Source organism: Centruroides vittatus, unplaced genomic scaffold (assembly GCF_030686945.1).
Source record: "Centruroides vittatus isolate TY-2023 unplaced genomic scaffold, ASM3068694v2 scaffold_149, whole genome shotgun sequence".
Lineage (NCBI taxonomy): Eukaryota > Metazoa > Arthropoda > Arachnida > Scorpiones > Buthidae > Centruroides > Centruroides vittatus.
The window spans coordinates 2,805,531-2,816,891 of NW_027122681.1; positions in this window are offsets into that span (position 1 = coordinate 2,805,531).

An 11,361-nucleotide genomic window follows, 5' to 3' on the forward strand; every position below is an offset into this window, starting at 1 on the left:
TTATGGGTTAGACAGTGGAGCGGCCGGTAGTGAGGAATGGTGTCCGACGTATTCGGAACAGATCACTCCAAAAAATTCCTAAGGTTTTCGATCAACCAAGATTTAATCCAGTGTACCACAGAGCGATTGAGTTGGCGCCTACCGCTCTAGGGAACCCGAAATCGAATCCGGACGGGTGAGGAACCTTAGGAATTTTTCGGAAAATGGTCTATCTAGACATGTCGGGTCCTGTCCTTCATACCCGGCTGTCCCATTGTGAGCTTGGCCGAACAACCTATAACAAGCTTGCTAAAAAAGACCTTCTTAGTGCCTACGGGACGGAAAGGTTAAAAATAAAGCATTCTACGTTATTCTTGAGAAAACTGTGATAAAGAAACTTTATATCAAGTTAAATACATTAAAACCTGTATAAATCGGAATTGTAAAGCTTAGAATATTTTTCCAGTTTGGCAGATTTCCATTTTAAATGGGTATTCTTTATTTAACGTAGAAAATCACTCCGTTTGGGCGGGTTTCTGTTTTATTTAGGTTAATTTTGGACAAGTTTCCCATAAAAAAATAAATAAATAATAATAATTCATCAACGAGTTGCTTAAGTTTCCCCGGCAACGTTTGGTGGCGCCATCTGTTATGATATTTTATTAAAAAACTTTTCATATTCTTAACTATTATAGAATGGCAAAAAGCTTAATTTTGAGGGTAAGGATGGGTTTATAAAGAATTGTAAATGCTAATAAAATCGTCATTAAGTCCGATCCTACTAGACATACACGCGACCCCTTTCATCTCCTCACCTCTTCGACATTTAACCATCAAAACTTAATAGCATCAATCCCCATAATGCACAAACACCCCTGAAAATTTCGACAAAAAGCACAGGAGTTATTAAGCTTCGAAGAGGCTGAACAAAATCGTGCCCTCACCACACACTCTAATATTCATACATACAGAAAAACTCCCTTTTTGCATTTTAGGACGTTTCAAGGTACCCGAGTCAAAAAATGTAAAAATTTTGGGGGCCATTTTTGGACCAATCGCTATACTTTTCCTCTGTTATATATAACAGCTGGGAAAGTAAAAATAGAAATGGTGGACAATGGACAATATAATGTTTATGACAAATGCTAAGCGAAAAATCCAGCACGAGTTGCGTAATTAAATTAGTCTTATTATCTCAAATTAAGTCTGATTTCTCGACTTCGTGCTTATAAACATAAAAATCTGTGGGGTAGTTTGCATTGTTAAGATACTGCAGAAAAGGTTAAACTTAAAAGATTAGTATAGTCTCAAACGTCATTTATTATTTTGCTATTACTTTAGTTTCTATCATGGACAGGCTCACCAGTGGTCGAGTGGATGAAAATCGCTAAACACTGGATGGTAGTCGTGGGTTCGTAAAATTCCATAAAATCAATGGGAAATAGGCCAGGAACACACATGCGTAAAAATCGGCGTAAAATCTAGCATAAAACAGAAAACGTAAAAATTTTTCTGAAATTTTGGCTAAAACAGAACTGAAAAAAGAGTAGAGCGTGTCTCTACTTTTTACGCCGTAAAATTTTTACGTCAAAATTCCTCCAATAAAGAGGTATTTTCTGTGACGTCAAAGTAGCACGTGGTTTTTATTCTAACAACGGCGGCAATGAGGGTCAACTCTATAATTGTGACGGTCTCGAAAAAACGAAAAATAAATGAAATGGAGGGGTTTATCGAATCCGTTCGACCACATCAGTGTCATGTATAAAGAAAGACACTGCATTTAAACAACGTTTATAGATGGCTATAGGTGCAAAATTTCAAACAACAGGTAGGTCTAGTAGAATCGATATATAGGCCTAGTATTTAGATCACACGTTCTTTATTTGAATTCGGAATACAAGTGTATTAATTTAAATTTTCTATATTATAGCAGAGGAAGCGGAGAAAAAATGGAAGGTACAAAGGAATAGATATACGAGAGGAAAAAAATTAATAAAATTAGCACTATTAGTGGCAATGGTGTTTTCTATTCGGCCAGAATTTTTACGTATGTGTGTTCTGGCATAAAAGTGTAAAACAGAAATTAAACTGAAAGCTGATTTCTAATTCAATTTTCTGCCAAACAATTTTACGCATGTGTTCCTGGCCATACTCAACTCATCCATTGTCCATAATGGATTAGATTGATGGATTAAAGCAGCGCAACTCGTAGTATTTTATCTCATTTGTGGCACAGTGCGGCGGCGGGCCGGATGAACTGACTTTGCTGGCAATAGTTTGGTGACCCCTGGTTTAATGCTAGAGATAGGCTCATTATTCCTATTATAACTTTCAGCATGCCCGAAAATTTTGGTCAGGATTCGCCCCTGCTTGGTACGAATCTTTATTGAGCAATGCGAGAAAGCGTGCATTATCACATTGCCCAATAAAGATTCCCGGTTTAAAAATCTCGAGAAACTTATGAGTATGCTTTGCGGAATTTTTCAACTAATATTCTGTGGCTCAGAAGCAGCGTGCTTAACTGCTAACCAAAGAGATCTCTGTAAGTGAACTTTTTCAAATTTTTACATAAAGGATATTGTAAATTAAATGGGTTAATACGTTTCGTAAATTTATTTTTTATTAAAAATGTGAATTTAAATCATGTGCGTTACTTAGTACCAAAATCCTTTGTTCAAACTCGTCTTGGTGGCTAGTTATTTTTTCAACCTCCATCTAACGAAGAAGTTTCGCGCTAAAAAAGTTTTGGCTCTGCCTTAAATTAATACTTCACATGCATTGAAAAAGTAAAGTTTCTATTTTAAGTGAAATCACAATCTGGAATCACGAATGGAATCACAAAACTTTCCATTTGGGAAGATTCACATTCTATTCTTCTCTTCCATCATGAGAGTGATGCAAGCTTACGTCACCAGCTCGTCGCTCGCTGACACTTGGAGCGTAATAGATTACACTTGATCCCTTTATGCACAAACAGGAAATAAAATCAATCGAAATATTTTTATCAGGAATTATGACACAGTAAACGTTCGCTAAGTCGAACTGCGTTAACTCGAAGCCGTCTGCCCAGTATATACTGCAGGATTTTCCATATAACACGGTTACGTTAATTCGAAATTGTCGGTACTTTTAATCAGTTGCGCGTTATCCTATGGGCTTTTATTGGCTGGAGCAATAAAAGCCCACAGACAATTGCCTGGGGCCTCACTAACAGGAAGCCACCAAACCAATCTTTTATAAAAAAATAACTTCCCCGAACAATTCTCTCGAAGAAAAATCTCGTTACTTCGGCATTGTATTTAAAGATAATCCATTTCTTGCAATCTTCAGTCATTCTCACTATTAACAAGAATGTTAGTGTATTAACAGGTTCCTTTAATGTATGTTTAATATTGTAATCCATGTGAGCAAAAATCACCTAATTAAAAAGTATTTATTGTAATCTTTATAATCCATAAAGAAATAATCATTTTTAATTGGGTACTGTTTATTAGATTTATCAAAAATGGCGGGTCACGCACTTCGTCTTTAAATTAAACTTCGACTGAACGAGGATTTACTGTATTAATTAAATATGCATGAAGCAGGCAGATTGCCCGAGGCAGAAGCGTCAGCCCGCCATTTTTGAGTATCCGGAATCGAATCCAAGAGGTCGAAAATCTCAATAAATTTTTATGGACTACCTATCTCAGATGTCTGGCCGAACCCACGATGGTTATGAAAAGGAAAAAAAAAAAAAAAAAAACACAAAAATGAAAAATGTACAGTACATGCCATTACCTGAAGGACAATAAACACGTAATATCTTCTACTTCATTTTGAAGCTTACACAGTTTACATTTTTAACTGCATCAAATACAATAAATAAAGCCATTTGGATACTATAGACATTAAACCACCAGTGGCGAGTAAATAAAACTACTGAACACTGGTTGTTGTTCGTGGCCAACGGGTTTTCTTCACGTTTGTAACACCTAAATAGGGGCCATTTTCCATAAAAAAAAACCTTATCGGGTGGCATTTCTCCCTCGGCAGATCGCCTTTGTGTGGCGTTGTCGTATACGAATAAAACCAAACCTTACTATACCATACTATACTAGACGGCCGGATGGACGAGCGGTCAAGGTGGCAGCCTACCGCTCTGCGGAATCGAATCCTGAAAGGATATGTCGGCCCCATCCCTTACCACTTGGCCGCCCCGTTGTGGGCCTGGCCGAATCCATAATGGGCTTGCTAAAAGAGACCCTTTTAGAACCGCAGGGCGGAAAAAATTAAAAAAAAACATTATATTATAAACATTGAAACGTCTTTGAAAGAAAATAATTTATTAAAAATATAATACAGATTTAAAACATACAATAATTTTCATTTTTACATCACAATAACGTCTCCATTTTTGAAATTTAACAACTTCAAATTAATTGGACAAACGAAAACCAATAATCGAAAACGAATTTACATCACATGACTCTTCCTAGCGAATAAAACTCTTCATTACAAATACATTTCAAAAAAATTAAACAATAATAATATCTCGTATTTCTAACGATTTTTATACCTAAATTATTATCAAAAATTAAAAATAAAATAATAAAATTCATTTAAAAATATTTTATATGCGAATTATTATTATTATTATTATTTTTTGATAGACGTCACCGGTGATTGCGTTCGATAATGGATGCTGCTGCAAGTGTTAAATGATGGAGGAAAGGAAGCGATCGGTTTAAATATTGAACTAAGTGAAATTGTATCGCTTTTATCAATATGCGCGTCATAAACATATATTAAAATGATTTTGTAGCTTACAAGAAGAATTTATTCGATATAATTTACAGTACTTTCACCGAAAGAAGCGAATTTTAGTCAAAGTAAACAGGTAAACGCCCCAACTTTCAAATTTTTCTTATTTACAATTTATATTTTCGTAAGTAAATCGTAACCTATAAATATAATACGAAAAGTTTTTATATATATAAACGTTACACAATTAATTTACATGTCAAGTAACCTGTAACCTGTTTTCATCACAGTTAATTATAATTAAATCCAATAAGCACAGCTTATCAGTATATTATTATTATTATTATTATTATTATTATACAGGGCACAGTTTTTGTATAATACATTAAAATAATTATATGAGCATGATGTTTGGCAATGTTTTTACTGAAAATAAACACCTATTCGTTTAAACTTTCTATATAAAACATTATATTGTATGTAAACCAGATACATGTCAGTTTTTATATTGTTTTTAAAAGAGGTGGTGGTCGGGGCCTTTGCTGGCTTGCCAGGGGAATGGGGTTAGAGCGGGGCCTACCCCCGTTCCCTCTTGCTGCTTTTATTTATTTGTTTAATTTTTTGAACGAGTAATATGTCTCTTTATTAATTAATAAAATCTAGTGTTGAGATTTTATTTTTTAGTAAAAATAGCGTTAATTTGTATGGTGTATGTGCAACTGTCTTGGTGTGACCGATGCAGATGTTTCTTTCGATGGAGTGCACCTACCACACTGTGTTTTGGTTATTCCTCTGTCTTTGCCTGGTCCTTTTTATTAATTTTTAGGTGTAGTAATCTGAGTCTGTAATTCTCTAAAGCTGGGATTGGATAAACGCTTTACCAAACCAATACTGGCAACTATGTATTTAATAAATAAATATTTACTTACCTTCAAACACTAAGACTGGAATATATTATATCATATAAAACATCACACCTCTGAACTGTAAAAGTATAATTCCAGAGTAGTTTAATGTAGGGTTCATGTTACCTTAGGTAGCCAAGATGGCGGCTCGTCTCCGATTCCAGCAAGGAAACAGTGGGACGCACGTTCTAACCTAACCTAACCTAACCTATTCTAATAATTTGGTTGCTAATAATTATGGTAATTTATTAGAATAGGTTAGGTTAGGTTAGAACGTGCGTCCCACTGTTTCCTTGCTGGAATTGGAGACGAGCCGCCATCTTGGCTATCTAAGGTAACATTAACCCATAGTTGCTGGTATTAGTTTGGTTGAGTGTATTAATCAGAGTCCGTTTTTTCTAAGACACTTTTGGATGTGGGAGAAATCCCAACCCTTCCTCTTGATGGTCCTGGTGGTAGTTTGGAATATGTTGTTGTAGTAGAAACACTGAAAATTGAAAAGTGTTAGTTTAAAGTGTTTTTAAATTGTTAAAAACATTTAAAAAAACACATCTGTATCTAGAAGTATTGTTCGGGATACTTATCCTCATTCTCATAATTGTAATTAGCAGTTAATCTTCAAACCACTAAAGTGAATTAATGATTTAATTAAGGAACTTCAATAATTTAAAGATTAATAAATAAGACTTTTACTGCTTTCAGGAATATAACAACCACAAATGGAATTTTAGTCTAAGTATTATTGGGCTGATAAGTCCATCATCAGAGGCCTCAGTATATTCCATAAATCTTTTTGTAGTTAAACATCCAAAAGCAGTAAAAGTCTGATTTGTTAATTTATTGTTTCCATTCGAATTTTTTTTTTTTGATTCAGTAATTATATTTTTAATAAAACAAATATTTTAAGCTGCTTTTGTCAATCATCATCTGTTTTTAAGTATAGAACATTACCATCTATAAACGTTACCATCTAGAGTGCTTTATGAATTGATTTAAAATTTAAATGTAAAATCCAAAAATTTCATTGATTAATACTTAATCCTTAAATGTTAAATCAAATAATTTTATATTTAAGCATTAAATTGAATTGATCTACAAAGCATTTCAGATGGGAATGTTCTGTTTTGTTGATGATCTATACTTAAACCTGAAGAAGGCTGTTAAAAGCAATTGAAAACATTCATTTTATTAAAAATATAAATGCTGGATCAAAAATGCTTATTGGATAGCAACATCAAACAAATTCAGTTGTGATTGGTTAATTTACAAGAGAATGGTTTGTTGTTGTTGCAACGGCTGCATTCAGCAGATTCAACAGTTCCAGAGCTGTTGAGTATTTTTCTGCTGAACTCCCTCTGCAGTAGTGCTCTTTTGGAACATGTTTGGTGTTTTGACATCATGTTTAGTAACCTCTTTCATTTACGCTACTTATCGCTACCCGAAACCGACCAATGAGGCTTTTCATTCCAATGCATGTGTCACTCATCGTTCAGCAGATCCAGGTTGCTACGTAACAGTTACTGATTTGCTCAGTTACGACTGTTGAATCTGCTGAACGCAGCCAGTGATTCTTAATTTCTAGAAAAAGTTTTTTTAATGAATGAATCAAAACTTGCTATGTTATATTAAAGAAGTAAATTTATTAATATAAATTTATGACCATACATTACAGTTTTAATGAAGAGTTTATTATTTAAATGAATTAACTTGTTAATAAATTTTTTTATGGTGTTAGTAATAATTTAATGAAGCTCTCTGATTCATTATGAGATTTTTGATTTGTTCCTAATCTACGGTACATCAAAATATTACATAAATATATCAAAATATTTAACTTAAATGTAATTTTTCAAGACTAAAGTACAATATTGTATCACACCTGAAAACTTCATTTTCTCCATTCGTTAAATTTGTAATATTTATTCTATTTATTCTAAAGTTTTTAACATAAATATTCTTTAAATAAATCCAAAGATACACGAATTATTTATATATTTTTTTATAATATATAGTGTGCTGTCTTCACAAATAATTTGGTATAAGTATTACAAAAATACAAATGTATTTTATATAATGAAGAAAATATCTTGTAGTTGTATCAAAACATTTAATTAGCCAGTTATTTTTAAATTTTTAAGTACCATTTTAGCTTATCCTACTTTATATATTCAATTTGAATTTCGTTTCCTGTTCAGTTAACTTTATTTATTATATTTATTTATTTTTTTCTGTATAACATCAAAAGCTAATAGTGATGTAATTGAAATATTTTCTGTTTTAATGTTTTTCTTCTTGTGTTAAATGATTAATTTTATAATTATTATTTAAAATTGTAATAATTAATTAGAAAGATAATTACTTTTAATTTTCAAATTAATTTTATATTTAAAATATTACATAATTAATCTTATTTCTTTGAGTTTTTATTAGCTGTCGTATTATTTTAAATTTTTATAATAATAATCGAAAACTAATATATAAAAGATGTTTAAAATATGTTAATTTTTCTTAATTTCATCCGAAAAATTTTAAAAAATTGTCACTTTAAATAATTTATTGCCACCCGTTTTACTTACTTATTAATGCAGATGCTGATAACCTTATCAGTTTGGAGACTGGAAAGCAAAAGTAACACGTTAAGCTGTCACTTAGAAATAAGAATCATTATTGAATAAATTTTTAATGAATGATTCCAAATAACGACATATTTACATGTTTTATCATGTCAAAATTTTTATGCTTTAGTCTACTGAAAAAAGATCAAAGAGGAAAAAATTTCATTCTAAATTTTCTGTCTGTCAATGAAAAATCCCCAATCTGGAAATGCGAAGTGGCATTGCACGAAAACTGCCTTCGGTTCTCAATGTCACTTTCTGCTTTACTGTCCGAATTTGCCGTGCGACGTTCCGACGTCACTAGGAGTACGGTGCACGTACAGGAGCTCAACATTGCTGTTTTCCTGAAGCATGCTTTGTGGTTCAATTTCATGCTGAATGTCGAAATAATGGATTAGCGTCTTTATTTCTAGTATTATATTTTTATTGCCACTTTAATAAAAGATATCACCAGATGGCAATTTTGGCACTATGCGGTGCAACCCCCAAATTTATGACTATCATAAACTAGTGATGAACAACCTGCAGTCTGAGAGATCCTAATATGTGACCCCCGAGGCAACATAATTTTATTTTTCTGTATTCTGCCTCATTATGCAATACTAATTAAGCTGGTATTCAAGGCAAAGAACGTTCAAATTTGGCCAGTAGAAATACTGTATGAGAATAAACTGCATATTACTAGTTTGTATATCATAAAACCTTCAACTCTGTAAGAAAAAAATGATGTGGTCTGCTCGAAGCCTATGAAGTTCACTTGCAGCCTGCAAACGAACATTTTTAAAACAAATCAGAGACGAGTGCGGCAGAAAAGATTAAAACTTACTGGTTTAGAGAAAAGAAATTTATCTTTATTTTTAGTTTGTATTCAGAATTGGATTTCTAAAATGATTAGTACAACAATCAACATATTTTTATATTTTTCTTTCATTGTAATCTGTTTACTTGATACTATTATCTAGTATCAATACCAATGTTTATTTTTGTAAATTGTTCACAAAGCTTAGCATATCATGTTGATAAATAAAATGAATAACTGTGTAGTTCAAGTATTTATCAGTTTATCGTATTACAATGATGCTGATTATATTTGAGATTAAATCACATTTGAATATTCAACATAGTAAATTAATTCTAATTCCTTAATTGAGTTTAAGTTAAGGACAATCAGATGTTAAGCTGAAAATATTTGCTACCAAAACTAAATAGTTATTTTGTTTGGAAATTCCAATTGATGAGGTTTTTATTTATTTTATTTTCTCATTAATTATTTAATACTGTAAAATTACTTCTGATTATTATTATTTGTGTGTACAGAAGCTTATGCATAATAAATTTTAAATTTTCACAATGTTTTGGGAACAGTGTATAAGCTATTTGTTTCAAATGTTATCGTGAGCAGGAGTTAGTCCAAATGAATGTTTGTGGATGTTTTTCCATTATCAATTAGTTTCTTTCAACAGCTATTTCTTTTTTGCTTCGTAAGCACGATAAAGTGCAGTTAATTGAACACTAGGGTACCCTTTCATCGGTCTTTTTAGTTGATACATGCTTTACACATTCTGGCTTCACAACGCTTCTCTTCAGTCAACTAATTTAAGATGTACTGTACGTAATTATAACATAATACCAAATCTTTTGAATAATACATATAGTTTACAAACATACCTTCAATTCTGTATTTTATGTTAGTTTTAATTGGTGCAAAAACACGCTCCTGGAAGATGTGCGAATGGGTACAAATTTTCTTTTTTTGTTCCTTTCTGTTGTGACATAATTTAAGCAAATATTTTAACATAATCCCTCAAAGTAAGTGTATGCGTAAGTGCAGATCCTTAACATTTCATTTCATTCTGCTGTTGTACACTTCGAAGACAATTATTAGTTTTAATTCTTCCGAGACTGCATATTACTCAATAGATAAACACTTACTCGAAAACCTTTTAAACATGCAGCCAAATTTATTAACTTCAAACATTTTTGGTCTTGTTTGTAGATTAAAAACTTTTCTTAAAACTACGACAACACACTTTGGTTTAAACAATTTAGTAAGTTTGTTGTAGAAAAGACAATCTTTTCTCATGCACACACTTTTACAGCATTTTTCATCTACATCACGTAATCTTGTACCGATTTACATAATTTCATTAGCGTGGAGAGTCAAACTGTAGCTAGATACCCCACTAAAAATTTTTTTGATTAATTAAAGATACCATTTTATAATTAAAAGTACTATTCTTGATATGTCTCTTAGATAAGGAAATCCGACAGGAAAATCTAATTTAAATATATTTACGATTTTTAACATTTATCTAACATTATATTTTTTTCATGTTTATAATATTTTTAACCAATTTTCGTTTATTTTAACGCTAAGATTTTTATTTATGCTATTTTTATTTCTCAAGATCTCAGTACTTTTTTTCAATTTTCTGCTATATGTATCCTTTTCTTTCTGTAGTATTTTTATATTATCTGGATCTATATTGCTGTTGTTTAGTGTACAATGTTCATAAAATGCAGAATTGTTTCTGTAGTATTTTAAATCTGATATATGCTCCTTAAGCCTCGCCTTCACTTTTTGCTTAGTTTCTCTGATGTAGTATTTTGTGGTACTGCATGCACCTGTACATGGAATTTGGTAAACAACATTGTTAATTTCTTCTAATTTTTGTTTCTTTTTTTGAGGATTGTCTCTTTTTAATTCTTGAGTATAATTTTTCATATTTTGGCAACAGTTTTACGTTGATTTTTTTTCATTTCTTTGTTAATCACTTCGTATAAACCTTTTATATACGGAAAAGCCACAAATAAGTGGTTGTTTTTCTTCGTTTTTTGAAGATTCTTCCTATTATGTATTTTTTCTTCCCAGCTTTTTATTAACCTATTTGGGTAGCCATCTAAAATAAATTTCTTTTTCAATTTGTTTATATTATCATGCATATAGACGTTTTTACTAGTTCTGTTTTTTATTTTGTTATATTCCATTGTAAAGATGTCCTCTTTTATATAGAGAGGTATATTAGGATCATATTTTACAGTCATTTGTACTGAACATGATTTTTTGAAAGGTTTAAACTCCAATTTAGCTCTTTTTCTTTTTATTATGATGTCTAAAT